The sequence below is a fragment of the Halichoerus grypus genome, chromosome 10 (assembly GCF_964656455.1).
Source record: "Halichoerus grypus chromosome 10, mHalGry1.hap1.1, whole genome shotgun sequence".
Lineage (NCBI taxonomy): Eukaryota > Metazoa > Chordata > Mammalia > Carnivora > Phocidae > Halichoerus > Halichoerus grypus.
Window position 1 is genome coordinate 61,407,696 of NC_135721.1, and position 22,669 is coordinate 61,430,364.

The following is a 22,669-nucleotide window of genomic DNA, read 5'->3' on the forward strand; positions in this document are numbered from 1 at the left end:
CAAGGGAACTTACTTAGGAGGCCTGTCTTCCTTGGAGTAGACTCAGGAGGAGTAGATGTCCGCAGGGGCCGCCAGAATCCTAAAGTTTATGAAGAAACCTGGACAGGGCTCAGGGACGTGTACCATCCACAAGGTCTGCACAGCACATTGCTCTCTCAAGGTTGCGTCCTTGAAATGGCTCCGGCTGCCGGAAAGGTGGGCGGAACTCTATTCCAAGTCCCGGGGAGAGATGGGGACCCTCCGGTAATTGAGTCCAGCTGGGGCAGGTTCCCCGGCATCACACCGTCTTATGACTTCCTCCGACACACTTGCGATGTAACTTAAATTTGCTGACCCAGTCTGATGGGCACCACTTATTCTCTTTCATCTACCTGCTACTATTAGCCACTTTCGTCTTCTTAAAAACACATTTTTATTGTACTGTGTTCTTAGTTCAAACCTCCAGCAGGCCCCTTCTGTCTGCAGCCTCAAACCTTTGATAATAAGGTCCTAGCCTTCCTCAGATAGATCTCTCATCTCTCGTGATGTCCCATTTGGAACCCAATGCCGCGGGTTTCCAAGTCTCACCATGTGCCTTCCCACCTCTACAAATCTGTTCCTGTCATATCCTTCCCTCATCGTGTATTCTCCTACTCGCTTTCTTTTCATATTCAATCTATCCTTTAAGGGTTAGTCACATCCTTCCTTTTCAATAAAGCTTCCCCATTCACTCTAGTTTATTGATCTATTTATTATCCCTCAATTTCTGTGGATATTATCTTCTGCATCTAAATTCACAATTTGGTTATATGTTTCTCTAAACATCTGTGTGCACTAAGACTTCTTTTCTCCCCCAACTATAAAATCTCTTTAGAAGAGGGATCATCTCAAACAAACAAACAAAAAAACCCACAAAGAAGAGAGGATCATCTCCTATATTTCGTTTCTCTTTTCCCAATAACTTGCACAATGTTGAGCAAATGACAATGAAACTGAAGTTTAATAAAAATTGGGGTTCTTAAAAAATACCCATGGAAATGAATTAAGTTAATAATTCCTAAGGGGGCATGGGACGGTTACATTGATGTCTATGTGTCAAAGGAATTATTTCTCTTATTCATTTCAAATATACTTTTTGAGAAGTGCCTTGAGAAACTATAGACAAATGTGATCCTATATTAAAAGGAAGCTGTGTCCCCAGAGAACCAACCCATATCACTGTTCCTGATATATAAGACTCAAACAAACTGAGGGTTGCTGGAGTCGGGGGGGGGGGGGTTGGTGGGAGGGATGGGGTGGCTGGGTGATGGACACTGGGGAGGGTATGTGCTATGGTGAGCGCTGTGAATTGTGCAAGATTGTTGAATCACAGATCTGTACCTCTGAAACAAATAATGCAATATATGTTAAGAAAAAAAAAAGAAGATAGCAGGAGGGGAATAATGAAGGGTGGAAATCAGAGGGGGAGACGAACCATGAGAGACGATGGACTCTGAAAAACAAACTGAGGGTTCTAGAGGGGAGGGGGGTGGGAGGATGGGTTAGCCTGGTGATGGGTATTAAAGAGGGCACGTTCTGCATGGAGCACTGGGTGTCATGCACAAACAATGAATCATGGAACACTACATCAAAAACTAATGATGTAATGTATGGTGATTAACATAACAATAAAAAATTTTTTAAAAAGACTCAAACAAATTTTTAAAAATCCATACACGGGACTTAGATAAATACAAAGTCAATCCAAAACAAATAAATACAAAAGATTAATAATCCAAAACACAACTACGCATAGTAAATACTTAAGTTGTGCTTCAGTTTTGACAAAGGGAGTTCTGACAAGTTCTACCAAGATTAGACTCAACAAACCAGGTCACTAAGAATAGGGGAGAAAAATGGGAAATTGGTCCAAAATTCAGCTGCATTTTAAACTTGGCCATTAAGTGCATGGAATTAAACTCCTGCAAAGAGGTCTGATTATAGATGGGTAGTAGTGCTGAGATTTGCAGGGTGCATAATATGGAAGGAAGAAGGAAGGGGAGGCTAGTGAGGAAATGAAGGGAAAGGTACTTGGAGACCACTTTAGTTGGCTAACCTTTGTGGTTCTGATATTTGGCTCTTTTTTTTTTTTTAATTTTTTTTCCCTCCGTTTTGTACTCATGCCCAGATTCAAAGTGATGGCTTCATAGTAATAAATAAATAATTAAGGAACCAAGAAAAGATCCAAATGACATGCCAAGAAGGGTTACAAGCTTGGCTCCAGATCTCGCTATAGTGAGAGACAGAAAGTAGGTTTGGAATTGCACTGCCTGGGTGGCTGAAAGGCAGTGACAGACATCCAATTATGAAGCTCAAGGGGTATTTTCTCTTGCCACCAGTAGATGCCCAGGCTGCCTGGTGTTCACATTTTAAAACATTTTTTTAAGGGATAGGAATGTTTTTTCTCCCTTCTAGCTGGTTTAATTGTATACATGTCTTCTCATAGACCTTCCTTTAGATTCAGAAATGAGCTGGGTTTGAGGAATACCTAGACTCCTACAGAACTAAGGCCCTAGGGAACTATGGCTCTGACATCCTCAGGTGAGGCTGCTCGTTCGCCTTTAAGCACTTGCTGCTAGCCTTCAAATAGGCCCAGTGAACAAGGAGGTAGAGGGAAGAATAGCTGTTATAGGAAGGTGATGATTTAGACAGAGACTAATAACTTAAGTGCATGGATTTTTTTTTTAATGTTTTCACAACCATCATCTCATTTGATCTTCATAAAACCCTGTGAAGCCAGTAGAGGACAAATGATCATCCTCATTGTGTAAAAGGCAGAAGCTCTGGGGTACTTCTGGCTTAGCTCTTGGTCACAGAGCTGGTGCACTGGTTCAGTGGGACTGGAATCACCCCAAGTGTGCCCAAATAGTCACAGGCTCCAGAAACAGAGGACTGGTTGAATGGCCCAAAATTATCCATTGATTTCATGTAAAAGTCTGTTCTCCCAACTCCCAGTCCCGTGTTCTCTCCACCCACCATGACATTTCCTTCCATTTTGCCTAGTTCAAACAAAAAACTCAAGAACTTGGTGAAACAGCTTTGGAACGACTTACCCTGATAAAAGGAACTGGAGATCTGAACAAATACCTAGTGAGCCTGGACCTGCAAATAGATTCACTAGAGTTAAAAGACTCCTTCTTGTAAAATAGGAAAAGCTGAGGAGAGGGCTGAGAGGTAGGGAAAAGCACCAGATCCAGAAATGTATAGGCCCTTATTTACCTCCTAGCCCTGCCCCTCCCTACAGAAGGATTCTGGAAGCGTGGCAGAGGGTCAGTTTCTTCATTTGTTATATACCCTGTATGAACAAGGTGAATTTCATTGGGTTGTTCAGAGAAGGTAATGAGATAATGGGTATGAAAGTTCATCACAAATGATAATAAGGCATTTTCATCCTTATTGCTGTGGTTTGCTTTCCTAATTACCTAGCTAATTTTCCTTCCTTTCACTTGATTTTTGTTTTTGTTTGCGTGGCCAAGGTTACCTGTCTTGTGTGAGGATGAAAGACCATGGCATAGTCACTCCCAGATTAGACCTTAAAATTGTCCTTTTCCACCCAGTTGCCTCAAACAAGATAGTGAGTACATGGGTACCCAGATGTGGAACTAAGATTACCTAGGGATGGTTTTAATACAATGCCTAATTAATGAGTTTAGCCATGTCGGAATAAAAGTCACAGAAGAGATTGTTCAGTGATGTATGATGAAGAAAATTTGGGCGTATCCAAATTTCAAAGGAATGTGGATATTACTTAATAGATCTAAAACCGAACGGGGAAAAAAAAAAAAAAAGGAGCACTCCCAAATCAAGAGTTTTTCAAGATGTCTCCAGCCCTGTCCAGGCTATAGGATACTTAAACATCTGGGTTCCAAGAGTGGAGACAAATGCACAAGGCTTTTGTGGACACTAGCTCTTAAGATCCAAAATAAATCCACTGGCTCTGAGGCCTTGCTCACCAACAAAGACTGGTATTTAAATGTTTGCTTTTTAACAAGACTTGCCCTCAGGGAAGGAATATGCTGACCAGTTGACACAATACTCAGTCTTGTTTTAAGTGAATACAGTAAACTAGCATTAATTATGATATTAGTTTCATGTGAGCTTGGGTCACAAATGGTTAGTCCTCCTGACCTTAGTTACTCTGGGAACAGAGAGGAAAGGAAACTGCAAGAGCTCACCTGTTTACAGGTGGCCTTGGTGAGGACACTACAAATAGCAAGTTACAGACCTGAGAGAATCCTCATGTTACTTAAAAAGGATCTCCCCCCCCATTTTCTATGTTCATAATCAATGAGATAATCAACTCAACCAGAAAATATGCTAGCTCAATTTCCTTTTGAAAATAATTTTGGAAAAAGAAGAAAAAGGTATGTTGACAACCCCAACCACTCTTTAAATCAGGTTATGCTCTAGGTTAGGTACAAATTTAGCCACTCTTCCTTCTTTCTAAGGCATTTTTGAAAATGCTTGAGACAATAAATGATGAGGAAGTACATAAAAGAACATATTTAGTGATATTTTTTACACTCTATTGCTAAAGTTAAAAAGTAAACAAATGTATTCAAGAAAAAAACATTTCAATTAAGGTAGCTGGAATTAAAGGAGTTATAGTACCTTTCGATTAACTAGAAAACTCAATTAACCAAAGTCACTTACTCACTTTGCTTTTCAGTTAATGAAGATTTTGGGAAATTTAACAATCATTATACATCAGGGTTTGTCATGAAGATAATATCCACTTGTTATAGTACATATTGTGCAGAGAATTTCTTTCAGTTGTTATTGTGCTGAGTGCTATTTATTTCAGAAATAATCTGGAGTTAAAGAGGGGTGACATTCTAGTGATTAATCTTAAATCCTTTCAGGATGGAAACATGGCCCTGGGCCAGCAATACGGAAAAGATGCACCGCAATAAAAAATCGGCAGTTCCCTCCTCAAACTTCCTAATCCAAGTGGCCAATTGCTGGTTGTCATTGCATTAATCTAATTATAACTCTTTCCTATTGAATTGTAAAATACATGAAATGACTGGGAAAAATAGCAACTTGAAAAAAGCAAAGGGCTCCACAGTGAATGTTACATTCAAAGGTAATTACTTAACACACGCAAAGCTGAGCTGCACAACCTACAATTCTGCAACTTTCTATAGGCTCTTTTGCTTCTACTTTAAATAAAAGAAATTCCTTTCATTTTGTCAAGAAAACTTTTCTCTACCTCACTACTGCCTGACAAGGGAACAGATGGCAATTTAAGGGGAGAATTTATGAGAGCCACAATCTTAATGTTGCATAAAGGAAAGAAAAAGACTCGCATCAAAACCACTGACAAATGTACTTGCTAATATTAATGCACTCCCCATTCATCCAATATGCTTCCTAATTGCTTTTCTGTACATAATAATGTGGCACCTGCTGCTCAACATTGCAAACGCATCAGGATTTCTCCAAAGTCAAACAGCTCTGCAACTGGCCTTCTCCCAGTGATAAATGTAGAGCACTGTATCACGCACAGTTCCTGTCAGTGGCATAATTAAAATTTTATACTTACAGAAAAAGATAGTAAACAATCAGTTCTTAAATGGATTCACAAGAGGAACTCTTGTTACAGCCAACTTTATAATTAGTATGCATCATGTACTGCTAATATATCCATGACAAGAAAATAGGAAAAAAATTAGAAACTTGAGTTGTTCCCTTTAATGCTGTTAAACTACTGAAAGAAAGAAAGAAGAAGAAAGAAAGAAAAAAGAAAGAAAGAAAGAAAGAAAGAAAGAAAGAAAGAAAGAAAGAAAGAAAGAAAAGAATATAATCTACTGTTACTGTACTACTTGTATTATGAGCCTTCTCTCATGTTAGCATAACTATTTCTTCCCTATAACTTGTCTGTGGTTTCTCAAGTGGCAATGAGAATAAAATTAGAGATTAGAACGGAGAAAACTTTTGTATGTGCACACACCAACAAAAGCACTACCCAAAATTCCATATATTGTGTAGTGCAGGGCTCAGAAAACTACAGCCCACTGACCAAATCCAGCCCAGACCATTTTTGTAAGGCCTCTGAATTGAGAATAATTTTTACATTTTTAAATGTTGGAATCAAAATCAAAACAAAAATAACATTTTGTGATACATGAAATTATGTGAAATTCAAATTTCAGTGCCCATAAATAAAGTTGTATGGTTACATAGCCAAGTTCATTCATTTATGTATTGTCTATGGCCACTTTCCTACTACAAGGACAGAGTTCAGAAGTTTTAACAGAGACTGTTTGGCCTGCAAAGCCTAAAATATTTCCTATCTGGCTGTGTTTGGAGAGATTGCTGACCCCTGATTTAAGGCATTTGTACTCTATAAGGCAATTGGAGTGTGTGGTTACACATATGCGTGTGTGCACATAAACCAAAAGGAATGATCAGTGAGACCAAACTAGGGTTACAGCAAGCTTCTATCTGTGTGTGTGCACATGTGTATGTGTGAAAGGTTAAAAAGTATAATTCTAGGTATAATTAAAAATCAATATCTGAGTTGTGATAAAAATCAAATTATATTAATTATCTGGGCTTTTCTTTTAGTCGTAATGATATTTTGCAAAATCTAGCACTTCACTTTTGAATCTCAACATTTTATGTTCCTATGTCTGTGAAGAGTCCACTTATTAAACAACAAAGCAACCGAAGCAACAACAAGAACAAGATTTACTTTTGGCTACCATTTAATGTTGAAATAGTAGAAGATTTAGTAAAATATTGTCACTTATTTAAGTCACCTAACTATCTTTTTACAAAGTTATGACTAAGCTAAAAAAAGTTATTTGATAAAATTGCTTAGAACTACACACACACACACACACACATACACAAATGAATGCATGTAAAATCTGAGTGAGGTCTATGGATGGTATCAATCTCAGTTTCCTGGTGTTGATACTGTACTATAACTACGTCAGATGCTGCCAGTGGGGGGAACTGGGTAAATGGTACATGGGATCTCTCTGTATCAGTTTGGCAACTTCTGTGAATCAGTAATTATTTCAGTTAAGGTTTGAAAAAAAAAAACAACTTATTTGAGAACAAAGATCTTCTCTGGGCAATGGATTGGCTCCTCTACCTGACATGAAATTATAGTGTATCCAGATTTTTAAAAAATTGACAGGGAAAAGGAAAATAATGATAAATACAGAGAGATAAGCAAACAAATAGATCTAAGGGTTAACACATTCTCTCTCTCTCCCTCTCTCTCTCTCTCTCTATATATATATATGAAATGAGGCTGAAACAAATTGATCAGTTTAATTTTGCCTAGTAAATACAGTGGGAGGTGGGAAAGGGGGCAGGGAACCAGCCAAGCAGATTATTTGGCTTGGTGGACAAAGTTGACTAGCTGACCATTTTGCTTCACATGGGTTGTCAAGCATTCCTTTTCAGTATGTCCAGCCTGCAGGGCCCGGTGACTATTTCTTTGCTCTTCTTTTCACATCCCCCAGGCACACTCCTATTGGCCAGAACCTTTCCCTTATTGTACAATTACCATCTTTTACATCTAGATGAAAATCCTTTTCTTCACAGCTGAAAGCTGAAAGAGAAGGGAATTTGAATCTAGAGGATTTTAACTTGCTTTGCTTCACTAGGAAAGCATGCCCCATACGATGTAGTACCTTTTAAAAATTGCTGTTCCTTTGAGCAAATAGTATTAATTCCAACACTTTTTAAATGCGGGGGAGAACTACCTGTGAATATAAATACAGTGACAAATTCCACAACTAAAGATCTCCAGGAGATTAAGGTCTAAATCAGAAGCACAGATGCAGATAAAATAATTTATATCGTGAATGAAAATGTTACACACTAAACTCCTAGGAAAAACAAAACCTTTTTGAAGATAAAACTGCATAAAAATTGCTGATGTGAGTGAGGAAATAAAGTATGTTTTTAGTTTTCATGGCAGGAAGAAGATGAGATTCATTTTTACACCAGCTCCACAAAGGCTTGCTAGCAACCTGCTTAGAATACAATAGACGAGATTTAAATTTTCTTTTCCTTTACGTGGTTTGCTCATTTGCATGCTAGGCCCCAGAATGGTCTTCTCTCTCTCTCTGTCATTTCACAGAAACACTGGGATCTGAACGCTGGGAGCAAACTGAAAGGTTCAAGGGTGCTTGTGAGTTCAGCATAAAGCTCTTTTATCAATGTATTTGCAAGGGAAAAATGTAGTCCTTTCCCCACTTCATTGGGCAACTTTTCCTTTGAGGGACAGCTTCAAAAATCTCCCCGGAACACCTTTCAGCCCAGAAAGTGCTCTGGATTCCTCAAAACACAGAAGAAAGTCACCATGGGGACTGCTAATGAACAAAGACAAAATTAGTGTTGGTTTAGAAGGATTTTTAGAGAAAGGATCACTCTACTTTTCTCCCATCCCGGTGTCAGTTTCTCAAATTTCTTCGTTTATAATATTACACAGGGCTGTTATTCAAGCTTACAACAAAGTCCAAAGGGGGCAAGACATTGAAGGGAAGGAATAGCCGACCTTCTTTTCTTTTTTTTTTTTTTAAAGATTTTATTTATTCATTTGAGACACAGAGATACGGAGAGAGAGAGAGCATGAGCAGGGGGGAGACAGAGGGAGAGGGAGAAGCAGGCTCCCTGCTGAGCAGAAAGCCCGATGCGGGGCTCGATCCCAGGACCCTGGAATCATGACCTGAGCCGAAGGCAGACGCCCAACCATCTGAGCCACCCAGGCGCCCCAACCGACCTTATTTTCTAATCCATTTTAGGATAATTAAAGTGTATACAGATGTCACAACTATCCAACCCAGTGGCTAATAATTGAAAAGAAGAGAAGGAAATAAACACAAGACACTTAGGAGCTCGAATAGGAAATATCAATCCAATCCTGTGATTGCCGTCAGTTTTTCAAGGCTGAAAAGCACATTCTCATCATAAAAAGACATACTGTACATGAAGAGAAATGCTCCCTCATTGCAATATAAAGATCTCAGATGTGATGCCCAATGAAATAATAAAAAGGCTATATTCATCAACAGACTTAAAACTGCACTGCCTGTTATTCTCTGTTACAGACAGACAACTGTTCATAGGAGCTGAAAGAGGTAGAGATGGCATTCCTATGTAAATAAGAGGGAGTGGTGCTGGAGTGTTGTTTTTTTCCAGCACTGCTAGAGCCCTCACAGCAGGAAATGTTTTATTGTAATGCAAATGTATTTGATTTCCTCCAAAATCCCCTTTCACTGTCTTTCCTGTCTGAATGTATCATCACACCGTATTTGCAATTCTATTAAGCACCATTTTATATTAGCCTAATTTACGTAACCTGCCTAATAGGAATCGGAAATGTTACAGTTATTTTACTGGATCCAATTAGTATTTCATTGTTTTAGCCTGAGCACAATATTGTACAATAGTCCTCAATACTCAGCTAAATGGAATAGGATGTTCTCCACATAATACGATAAATGGAAGCATATGTTTTAAGCTAATTAAAACGCAGTTAAAACCTGCCTGAACTGAAACCAATTGCATCCTTTAATATCTGGTGAGTGACTATTTAAAAAAAAAAAAAATCTAATAATGAAATGCCATATCATGGTGAACTTAAGAAAAAAACACAAAAGTTAAGTACTGAAAATAGCTGGACTAAATTACTAGTGGATTGTTTCCTGGAAACGCATTTTCTCTTTTTATGTGTCACACAGTGAAGAAGAGTGAGTTTTCCCAAGTTAAATACACAAATTCACAAAATGTGTAAAATTATTGGCTTAGGTTTATCAGTTAACAAGAGGGTAGAGGAATATTTTTAAGTATTCCTAGAATTGAAAATACAGTATGTTATCCTATTTCTTATTTTAACATCTGTTCAGTTTTAAGAACTATATGAAATATTGTCTTTTGTGCATACATGAAATACTACGTTTAGAAAAAAAAGCTACATGATTAAGAAAATTTTGCAACAGTGATCAATTTTACCTGTGTACCAAAGGTAACGCAAATCTATCAATAGATCTATCAATATCATATAAAGATATGGGGATGCTATAGAGTGCAATGACTGATATGTTGTATCAAAATTGTGAAAATAATAATAGTAATCACTGTAGCTAACAGCAGTATAAATAAATATCTTATAAATAATATATATATAATTCCTTATAATACAGGAAAATCTTTTCTCACTAATTTCAGAATCTTGCTGCTGAATTCATATTGAATCGTTTTTATCTTGATACGGTTCCCCTAAGAAACACAGACTCTATTAAAATATAAGTAGGAAATAATCAACTTATATCCAGGAGGAAAAAATACTGAGTGGCACATAACCCAATTAAAAGCCTATTTGCTTCTTAGTTTTTATACAGACACCTCTCAAACCCCATTCCAATGAAGCGAAAATAGGTTTTTTAAATTGCAGCTTTGCCAAAAATAACTTTCAGAAAAAGAAAATAGGTACAAGAGCTTTTTCATATATTAAAGAGAGACAAAAAGTTTAATGTTTAGCAAAATATCAAATGCAATACTTGGTGGGGGAAAAAAAACCTTATTTTTCACTATGACAATATGAGAAACAATACTAAAGTGAACACCCAGGCCGACTGGAGATTTTTAATGGTAATATTATGATGGTTGCACTAAACAGGAGAGTGTGTTTTATGTCATTTCTTTCGACTTTGCCATTAACTCCCTAACAGCTGGCATCAAATATACTAAATTGTGATATAATGAGCTTGTATATTGCTAGCAATTACAGAGTTAAGTTGAATAAATCCTGAGAGTACAAAGTAAGTGTGCTTTCCACCTGACAATAAATTAAAAGTGACGCCTGCCTTAATTCAAAATTGCCTAGGATCATATATAAAAATCAACAAAAAATACTGTGATTGAAACCACATCTCAAAATTCGCCAGGTTGGACTATATCCATTTCGTATATGTTTATGACATCTGTCATCTCGATCTATTATTTAAACACTTTTTATGCATTGCTGAGTTGTGAGGTACGTTTGTGATCACTATACTTCTGAATTTGAAAGCCCGGACTGTGAATGCTATCTATCTTGGTTCTCTTGTCAATATATATATTTAAACAGAAACTAGATAACCAGACCATAATATTCTTTTAAAGCATGATACCAAAGGATCTGTGCCTTTAGAAAAACAATACAGTTAAATGTCTGAGGACTAGGTTTTGTTTGGATGCTGCTGGTTACCACATACCATCACTTATTCAGTAAAACTCAGACCTGTCATGGAATTAACTTTTCTTTAATTCATCTTGGAAAAAATATATTTTAGAAAACCATAATTTGGACTACAGATTAGTGGACTATATCCAAAGGGAATTCAGATGGTACCTGCAGTTAGAGACTCAGACAGGGGCTTGGGTTTGATCTGTCAGCATAAAAACACCATATGCAAAATAGAGAGGAATGGGGCAGGTAGAAGTACAGGACCCATCTCTACACATGCCCTTACACACTTACACACATACACAGAGAAAATATTGAAAGTTAAATAAGAGTCATGGAGCCTTATGGATTACATGGAGCTGGAAGTGATTTGAAGTAGTGATTAGAGGCAGTCTTTTGGTATCTTGGAGGAAAATAAAACTATCCCAACTGACAGTTATATTTTTCCCTTCTGAATATTTTTAGAGATGGAAACAATATATTTTAAGAGGTAGCTCCTTTTCTAAAAATGTGGCATCTTCCCATCTTGAACACTCCATATCACGAATGAATCTATTATGCACCCTAAAATCTTTTGGTGATCTGGAAGGTGTAAGGCCCTCTTAAAAAGATAATACAAACCTTAATATTTCCATCCCAACAAAGCAGGCTGCCTGTTTGGGACCTCATCATTTCCTAAAGAATCAAACTACTGAAATCAGATCAGCCCTAAAAGAAACTAAGCTTGTTTGCTGGCTAGAATTTAAACTAAGGTGGAAATTCCAAAATATAACAATTAACAATTACTTTCTTAATTGCCTAATTCTCAGGCCTTGAGTGGGGTGGAAGCAAAGGTGATAATCTGAGGTCTAAAAAAATGTTTCTCAGCCATTTTTATACCCAAGGGCAAAATCAAATGCAAGACACTCAATTCAGAATTCTCAATTCTTTCTCAGTTAGCTGCGCATTATGTGGTGACCAAAACTGAGGCACAGAGACAAAGACAGATTTGGAGATATTTATCTGCGGAGCTTTTACTGATGCACATGTTCGCAGATACACGCATTTTGCAACCACAGGTTGATTGAGACAGGGTCTGTGGACAAAAAAACAAGGGAGGGGGTGCTTATAATGAGAATTGCTTCTTTATCAAATGGTCTTTACCTGTTCACTACTGCAGAATTTTAGAACAACCTAAACTCTTTTGCTTGCCCAGAACATCTCAGAATTACTTCTCAGAACATGTATCTCTCCATTTTGTTACTCTGCAATTTTGTAATGCTACGGTGTTAAAAAAAAAAATCCTCCTCTTCCTCCACCTCAACAACAAAAACAATATTCTGGAGGAAAAAGAAAAGACTAATTGATTTGGAAACAAGAGGTCAGTGCTGGAATCTGAATTTATAAAAAGTGTACCAAGATATATCTTACATGATTCAATAATTTGTTGATCAACATGCCCATGAAACTCTTGATTCTAAATAACATGAATTTCTCTTTTACTCCTAATTCATAAAACCATAAGAAACCCCATGGACTGTCATTCCTTCTTTCAGTGGCCAAAGCTTCAAACAAGCAAGACCACTTTACTTTTGTCCTGGGTGGGATGTGGATTTGTGGGCAGATGACAAGGTGCTAATGAGGAGCTAATGTCCCTGCAGCTGGCACACTGCCAACCTCAGGATGGGAGGATTAGAGCATTTGTCTGCATTAGCCCTGGACAAAGGAGGGAGGGGCTGGGGAAAAGCCAACTCCAGGTTGAATAACTTGACTCACATTGGATTCTGTGTCCCATTCCTAAGGTAAGGAGCTATTTCAGGATAATTATGCACTTTTCCTAGGTGGCATGGCAAGTTCTCATGTGGATACACTTGACTTGGTTCTCATTCTGGAATAAATTAGTTAGAATAGGCAAGTTCAGAACCTGTCCCACCTCATCACCAACTCAGGATATAATCATATTAATGAGGAACCAGGTGAAACTTCTTGTCCACGTTATATTCATTTATCATGAATGTAAAGTTAGTTTATACAAGTGTCTAGCCAGATCACTTCTTGAATTCCAAATTTATTTTTAAAAGAGAAGGGCACTTTATTTTCTAATTTTGCCATCAAAAATTCACATCATGAGTTTCTAAGCCAGGCGGCTGATTGGAAAAAAACCCCAGAGAGACTTGAAATTTCAATAGAATCATACTGCCTGAGCAGAATACAGCTGAGGTGCTTCCACCTGGGCCATTTTCACCCAGGTCTCCCCAACATTCATTTCAATAACAACTATCCCTGTTACATTTTAAAATCTCACCTTTATGCTTATTAATGTGGATTTTCACGTACATAAAGAAAACAAGGAAGGTTTTTTAATGGAAATAGAGCTTTGGTGGGACAAAACAAATACTTTCTTTTCCTGGAAATGATTTTTTAAAAACATGAAAGTAAATATTATTAACACGCTAAATAATAATCCTCAACTGCATGCACATTAAGTTGGATCCCATAATTTTAATTTTAAAACATTTCATCTTTTATACACACGAATTTGTGCTCATAATATTTTTTTTAGATATATATTCTATATAAGCTCATCACCTCATTCACAGTGGTGCAGATTTTGAATTCCCTGCATGATTTACCAAGGATCATGCTATGTATGTGCTCCTTGCTGCCCCAACCCCAACACACACATGCGCAAACATGTCATAATTCTCCTGCTGGAAACAAGAACCATGGGAACAACTTCATCAGCCTTCTGACTGTAATCCTGAATTCCCACCTGAATTCCCTAATGCCCACTTATTTTCCCTACCTTCAAGATCTGTCCCTGGTCTAGTCCCCCACTCCCTTCATCTCTCCCAGTCTTCACCCTGTGAACCAAGCTTCCACTCCCCTTGGGATCTTCTCAACAGGACACATAGTTTCCACATCAGGACGCTCAGGAGTGCTGTGCAGTGTGCCTGGAATGCTCCCCTTCCCAGAGTCAGCCTAGCGGCTTCCTTTTCAATTTTCAAATCTAAGCTTAATTGTCCCACAGAAAGTTACCCCCCTCTGCTCCGATCACTGTCAGTAGGGTCTTTCTCCTTGCACTTCTCTAGCTCAATACTTACTTTTTTCACTCTCAACACTTGAACACAATGCTTATTTCTTTCACGGCTGTTTTATTTGCTTTTGTTTGCCTATTTTCTTCCCTAGAACCATGAGACCTTTCCTCACTGATGTATCCCCAGGGCCTGGCCCAGTACCCGTACTCAGTAGGCACCCAGCAACTATTTGTTCAATTAATGAGTAAATATAAGGTATCGAGTAAGGTTTAAAATATTTTAGGATGCAAGTTTTAAGCATATTATCCATAAAGACAAACAATTTTATTTTAGATGTTGGAAAATAGTTGAGTTTTTTTAAGATTTTATTTATTTATTTGACAGAGAGAGACACAGTGAGAAAGGGAACACAAGCAGGGGGAGTGGGAGAGGGAGAAGCAGGCTTCCCACTGAGCAGGGAGCTGGATGTGGGGCTCGATCCCAGGAGCCGAAGGCAGACACTTAACGACTCAGCCACCCAGGTTACCCAATAGTTGAGTTTTAGATAAAAGAAAAACTTTGTTCAGAGTTACTTCATACATTATGATTCCACTTTATTGCTAAACTGGAGTCCAGTATCCTATTGAGGACTCTTTTTTAGCATCTAAAATATAACTGAAACAATAATAGGTAATATTAACTGAGCACCTTTCAAAGCACTCTATTAACTCATTTAATCCCCACCTTGAAGATAACAAAATGGAAGCACTGCGCAGATGTGTTACCTGCCCAGGGACACAGAGCCAGGAAGTAGCAAAGCTGGGTTTGAGTGCTGACACTCTAGCTGCAGAGACCATGCTCGGAAACATCACAACGTACTTGTCACCCATTTTCTCCTCTGCAGTGGCCACCTTCAACAGATTGTCCAATGGCCACAGGCCCTCATTCCACATACATATATGGAATGAATGGGAGAAAAAAATTTAAAAGGAGAAGGACTTATAGACTCATGGCTCAGCTCCAGTTTGGGGTAGTTGGTTCACCAATTTCCCTTTTTCAGGAAATTCACAAATTTCCACCAATCTCCCTTTTTCAGATGTAATCTGAATTACAAGCTCCTTCTTACCCTCTCACCACACTGCATAAAATTTTGCTTTGTTTGTAGCATGTAGTCCAGCTTCTGGCTCCTTATGATGTCTGACTTCCTCTGGCCCTGGCTATACCTGAACACTCACAGCCCTCTCTTTATTTCTCAAAAAGATTCTTATCAGCAAAAGGTCAGCTAATATTGATTAGGTTGCTTCCTTTGACCATATGCAAGGAAACTTTAAGTGTATACTAGATCAAGGAAATATAATATGAGAACAAGTGCCTACAGGGCTACACAGACATCCGTGTGTGTGTGTGTGTGTGTGTGTGTGACCTTCAGAACATGGCTAATACTAGTTGAAGAAATGACCCTAAGAAACACAAAGAAGTAAGAAACTTTTAACAGATATTTGAGGGTCAAAAATGCTTGTGATAAATAACAACACTTCACTTCTTGAAGACAAAGGCAGGTATGATCCCACATGAAGATTGTGATGGAGTTCAGGTGAGGCCACCCCAGAATGTGCTGCTTTGGCGTGTGGACTACCCTGGGCTGAGGACAATTAAGCCCAACAGACTCAAAAAGAGCTTTCTACCTTTCCTTAACTGCCTAAAAGGATTTAGATAGGGGGTCTATACCAGGAAGAGAACTATTATCAGATAGCTTTTTTTTTTTTTTTGCCACAGAAAGACTTATCTGTGGCATAGCCAACATTTGTTTACCGACATTTGCTCTTCCCATCTTCCTATGCATTGTCTTCCTCCCCTTTGAAGTCCCTCTTGTCCTTAGCTCAGATGCTATATCTGCCTCAATTGAATGACTGTCTGAGAGCCTGTCATGTTTTTGTGGGGCTCCTATACATAAGAAATTAATTTGTTTTTCTCTTGCTCATCAGTTTTATGTCAATTTAATTATTAAGCCAACCAAAAAACCTAGAAGGCAAGAAGGAGAAAGTTTTCCTCCCCTAGAGTTGCAAAATATCAACCAGATTACCAGCCTAAGCACATGAATTGGGTCCACAGGAATTTTGCAAGGCAGAGAGAGACTAGCTCCATTACGATGGTGAAAACTGGTATGATAAAGGAATGAGGGAAAGTGAAATACCCCAGAGAAAATATTTTTTTCAATGCAGTTGCTGGCTGTACTGCTTTTGCTTTTCTCACTCACGTATGGGATCTGATGAACACTGAATGTAGACTGCACAAATAACGAACTGGGTGAGTGTGGGTAATATCTGAGCTAGCTGATTCCAATGGGTGGCTAATTTCATACACCATTTAGATTGTAATAGTACTAATCTACCTTTGACCCCTAGGCTGACACTTCCCTTGTGTCAGTAAACTTTTCCTTAAAAGGTGAGATAGTAAATATTTTAGGCTTTGCAGACCATCTCTGTCACAACTACTAAACTCTGCCATTGTGATGCACAGCAGCTGTAATGAAGTAAAACAGACAACAAAAAGGGGCAGATAATATAGAAATGAATGAGTATGGCTGTGTTCCAATAAAACTTTATTTTTGGGCACTGAAATTTGAATCTTATATCATTCCCATGTGTCATGACATACTCTTATTTTGATTTTGTTTCAACCACTTAAAAATGTAAAAACAATTTTTAATTCACAGGCTATGGAAAAACAGGTGGAGAACCAGATTTGGCCCAGAGGCTATAGTTTGCTGACCTCTGTCTTCTATTATTACAGAAAAACAAATAAAGAAAAGACTCTAGGAGGAACTTTTTAAAGAAGGCAAATCTCTTGGAATATCAGATTTTTAAAGATAAATTAACCATATTCCTTAAATTTGAATGTCATTTTTAAACTTTTTACTCAAGTATATACATACAGAAAAGTCTACAACTTGATGAATATTCACAAACCAAACACCATTGTGTAACCAGCATGCAGATCAAGAAACAGAACATTATCAGCATCCAGAAGCTCCCCTCATGCTCCCCACCTGTCAGCCCCACCACCACCACCCCTATTCCAAGGAGAGCCACTACTCTGACTTCTAAATACCTAGATTAATATGCTGTGGGTGTTTTTCTTTCTCTCTCTCTCTCTCTCTTTTTTTTTTTTTTTTTTTTTTGCTTTTGGTATGACAGTTTACTCTTCAAAAATAACTAAAACAATGTTGTAGGATAAAGTACGGTTGTACAATAAAAAAGACAATTAGCTGCTGTAACTGAGATTTATAATTTCGAAACCACATGATCATAGACTGTAGAAATGGAAGAAATTTTACAGAACATCCATATGTACACCCTCATTTTACACCAGATTCTCAGAGTAACATAACTAATATATTTATTATAATTCAATTGTCTATCCAAATATTAGTTAGAAAAGCATTATGCACATATGTATGTGGTCAAAATCTATACATCAATAATAATATCGACAGTAAAATAATAAATTAAATTTCTGGTTGTGCTATTATTGTCAAAGGTAATATCTCCCTCATTTTCATTATGTAATTGACAAAGCATGAGTTTTTTTTACACGGAACATCTAGGACTGGCCAATACTTTCAACTATTGGCACTGCTAATAAAGATGAAGTTCTTCACAACTCACAAATGATTAGCCTTCATGATAAGGTGAAACTGAATAATATTTAATGATTTTATTAACTATTTTCTTTTGCCATATATATCAGATATGTCCACATTTTAGCTGTAATATTAACTAAATGTAAAATAACACTTTACTAATTTTACTGAAGTTAGAACAAAAACTTTTTTTTATAGCCATACACCAAAATTGGGCATTGTAACAATCTTAGAGCAGAAATCTAAAAACTATGTGCTGCATTTCCAAACTAAGATACAAATACAGGAGCAAAGTTAGAGAAAAGGTAAGATCTGGAGCAGTTTTCTTTTTTTTCTTTTATTTCTTTTATTTCAAAGATTGATTTATTTGAGAGAGAGAGAGCATGCACATGAGCGGGGGGAGGGGCATGGGAAAGGGAGAGAATTTCAAGCAGATTCCCCACTGAGCATGGATCCCATGACCGTGAGCTCATGACCTGAGCTGAAACCAGGAGTTGGATGCTCAACTGACTGAGCCACCCAGGTGCTCCTGACAGTTTTCTAACATCATTTTATACATCATTTTATACATATACATCATATATGTACATATATGTATATATATACATATACATCATTTTATACAATACGTCCCCCAAACCCTAAAAGTGAATGTTTTTACCAGAAAGGTATTTTATACTAACAGGATCTGAAAATGTCTGTTTTTTTGATTTTGGGTTTTTTTTTTTCCTAAGATTTTATTTATTGATTTGTCAGAGAGAGAGCGAGCACAAGCAGGGGGTAGCAGCAGGCAGAGAGAGAAGCAGGCTCCCCATTGAGCAAGGAACCCGATGCGGGACTTGATCCCAGGGCCCTGGGATCATGACCTGAGCCAAAGGCAGACACTTAACCGACTGAGCCACCCAGGCATCCCTGAAAATGTTTGTTTTATGAAGAAAAATTAAAATATGTTATTATTATTTTTTTTTTTTTTAAAGATTTTATTTATTTATTCATGAGAGACAGAGAGAGAGACAGAGGCAGAGGGAGAAGCAGGTTCCCCGCGGAGCAGGGAGCCCGATGCGGGACTCGATCCCAGGACCCTGGGATCATGACCTGAGCCGAAGGCAGACGCTTAACCGACTGAGCCACCCAGGCGTCCCTAAAATATGTTATTATTTAAGTATAAACAGCAATGTATATTATATCCTGAAATAACCATTAGTATATCTAAGTATAAAAATAGTCTAATTCCAAAGATTTAAATAGGATTGGGTAATCCTAAACACAACTGTTCTATCTTCACTTTGTGACAAAGCTCTTGCTTTGTGACCTTGACCATGGTAAATTACCTTGAACCTCAGTTTCCTCATCTAAAATGTGATTTTGTGAAATTTCTTTCCAGTTCTAAAAATATAATTATTCTAAGAATAATAAGAATTAATGCCCAAGCAGAAGAATGTCTTCTTTCCTGAAATGCCTGAATACAGCATAGTTAGGAAAGAATTAAAGTTTGAAAACAATTTTCCTGAAATGTTATGAGTTTCTCTAACAGTTCAGAGACTAGATATTAAAATACTTCAACATTAAGAAATGAATGTTTTAAATAGTAAAAATACATTCTCAATGCAGGCAGTTAAACCTTCCAACTGCTGGCCAAAAAACTTTATCAAGTCCACATCTTTTAAAAGTGAGACTTGTGTGACTGGCCCCTACCACTCAGTATAAATTCAATCCAATTTAAAGCCCGGTAACAATGTGGGCAGTCTCAGACTATTACTTTCAATGGGATTGAGTCCCTAAGGATGGCAACGACTGAGTCCCATTGAAAGTAATGGAGTAAGCAATCACATGCCATTACTTTCAAGGAGACACAGTCTCTACTACCCATAATAACTTGGTAATATAAATCTGCACCGACTCATCAGCATGAAGAATGAAAATGTAAAAAATTTCAAAGCTGCAAATGTGCACCCTGAGACAAAAAAAAAAAATCATTTCTCTTTTGCACCCATAACTCATCAAAGTTAAAATGTATTTTAGTGGAGATGGGAAGGTCCAAGATCCCAGGGTAAGGCAGCATGGATCCTAGGAACAGGATCCCAACCTTTGCACATTTCCCTTTGAGCAACTATTGACATGTTTTTAAGTGTTATCCAGAATTACATGCCTGTTTTGTGCTTTTTTCATTCCCACTTTTGTTTTTAAGTGTTGGTAGCTTAGACAAGAATAGTTCTTGCCCTTAGAACTACGATTGGTTAAATTAATTTTAAATTAGCTTTTTCCTTCGGTCTTAATACATACATATGTGTTGATTTCCCCAATAGGTGAAAAAATCCAATCTTGTTTTCTTTCCATATGACATTCAGGTAAAATTCCAAGAAAAACTGTGTCTTAGAAATAAGAGAGTTTGCAAGATTTCCTCATTTTATTCCCTTTAACTAGAAACCAGTTTTGAGCAAGATGTCCGCTCTTCTAAACCTCCCCTCAAATCTAATCTCTCAACTGGCGAAAGCAATATGAACAAGTGATTGTAGCTACCTAGATTAAGTTTAGCTGAGGTTCCTTTTATCAAAGGAATGAGCAAGGGAATCAGAATCAAATAAACACTTGCAAAGCTGTATCTAGAGACATGTTAGTAAATGTTTACCAGCTAGTTCTCAGGAAGGAAAAAAGTGGTTCTGACCGTAGCATTTGCCAGTTTTCCTGGTGTAAATACTTCCACCATAGCTGATTTCATGTTACCAACATGATGGTCCTAAATGGAGAGTATGGGAAAAGATGTGCAGTAGCACACTATTATATATAGTAATTTCACCATAAAGATACAACAGATGTAAATGACCTCAAGACTACAGACAGTAGTAAAATGTTATAAAGTAATTAAAAAGTGATGAGTCTTGAGTACCTACTACTTTTATGTTAAATATAATTAATTTGACTTTAAGTGTAATAATTTAATTTTTAATAATGACTGTGTTAAACAACAGACTTACAAAATCCCTGCCAATATAAAAATTGGCTCTTGGGAGCCAGTACCAGCCTCCAGCATATCCACTGGGTGCTTTTCTTTTTAACTTAGGACAGTCAAGTTGATGTTATGCCAAGGATCACAAGGGACTTGCAAATCAGTTGAAGACTTACCCAGACTGTCCTTAGACCCGTGGGATCTGTCCTAAGTAAATATCCGAGTGTAAGGAAAATTCTGAAAAGTCATATGCAACTTCTTATTACATGACTCAACCTGTCTGGTGCAAATGAGTTAAGGGCTTTATCTAAAAATTTTGGTGTGGGAAAGGCATTTGAATCAGACAAACCCAGGTTTATCTTAGCTTCCCTTTGCTATTTGTGTGCCCTTGGTTTATTTGTTTTAATTTTTTTATGCCTTAGTTACCCAATTTATAAATGAGGCTAATAATAGATTATGTATGGACAATTATGAGGGCTATAACTGGAGTCTTTCTCAAATACTTAAATTTCCAAATACCACAATAGTATATAATTTCCCTCATGAAATGCAATAATGTGAGTGAAAAAAAATTAGGCAACTCCCTAGAACCCCTAATGATCTTATAAGTACAGGTTTTAAGTCATTTATGAAGCTATTAAAATAAATTCTACCATCTGTAATTTTCACAAGTTTCCTCTTTTATTTAAAGAACAACTTTTGACTATTTGAAACAGCTTCATGAGTCACTTTTTCTTCTGCCTTTTTAATGCATATAGTGGATTCTTCAGTTACATATTTGAACCACAGCCAAAGGCAGCATTGTATTCTTAAATGTGTCCAGAACTTCTAAGAGACATCATTTTCCTAGACTTCTTCAATTCTACCACCAGCCCCTGACTTTCTCTAGGAACTTTTTTCTCCCACACATACAAAAGTAAACAAAAGGATTTAAATTACAAAACTTTTTCCTTGATGAGAAAACAAAGACATGTGAAGGTGAGGATGTTATAAGATTAGCCAGGTGCATTCACTATCCAGAATCTACCTCTGCATATTAGCTTCACAGAGCAATTTAGACTCTTTTCTCAGGATAATTAAAAATCCTACATGCAGCAGGCATTTTGGTGACTCATGAGGAGTCAGAACTGTGAGTGTTTCACTTACTAATCCAAAGTTCCTTCTACTGGAGCTACCTGGGATGATTTTGAGAGTGTTGAATCAGATGGTATATGCGGCGTACTGGGAACAACGCTTGGGTCTTAAATATGTCAGTCGCCTCCCCTTTGAGACTCCTCTGACACCGAAATGATTAAAGATGCCCCAGAAGAAGGCAAAACATAAAGAGAAAGCTCTAGATTGCTTTCCATGCCAATTTTAGACTCTTCGTGTTGCAGGACATCAGCATGTCCATCACTCCTTAACATTCAGTTAAATGACCGCTCTAAAGGAAGGAGAAACAAAAGTCTCCTCCTCAGGGAGCCTGCACATGCCTCCATTAACTCATTTCTGAATTTTTCCTTTGCTTTTGCTAGATTGTTCCTTCAACTTATCCCCTAAAACTGGAGGGAAAAATTGTTCCCTTTAGCAAACATTTCTTGCCGCTCCCTCCCTCCCTCCCTCCCTCTTTCATTGTATTCTCACGTGGCTCCACTACAATTACTACCAGAACTTTCAGTGCTCATGTCTCCACTGAATTTAGTTCTCACAGTTCTAGAGGCTGGGAAGTCTGAGATCAGAGTGCCAGCAAGATTGAGTTCTGGTGAGAACCCTCTTCCTGATTCACAGATGGTCGTCTTCTAGTTTGTCCTCACATGACAGAGACAGACAGACAGACAGAGAGGTAGAGGGAAAGGGAGAGAGAAAGAGATGGAGGGAGAAGGCAAGCTCTC

At 37.6% G+C, this 22,669-nt stretch overlaps 2 long non-coding RNA genes across 13 annotated transcripts in view; one reads left to right on the forward strand and one right to left on the reverse strand.

Annotated features, from left to right (window-relative positions):
* LOC118533483 (uncharacterized) overlaps positions 1–22,669 on the reverse strand; it is a 595,288-nt gene that overhangs the window by 484,229 nt on the left and 88,390 nt on the right. For 2 of the 12 annotated variants that reach the window (XR_013441786.1, XR_013441795.1), the window contains exon 1: positions 14–145. The exons of 9 other annotated variants lie outside the window; for them this stretch is intronic. This is a non-coding gene — a long non-coding RNA (uncharacterized LOC118533483). Of the gene's footprint in view, positions 1–13; positions 146–22,669 lie in introns of those variants that run through there. One more of the 12 variants, XR_013441803.1, reaches the window with a different exon arrangement.
* Positions 1–22,669, forward strand: part of LOC144379229 (uncharacterized) — a 28,266-nt gene that overhangs the window by 243 nt on the left and 5,354 nt on the right. The gene's annotated exons all lie outside the window — the stretch shown is intronic.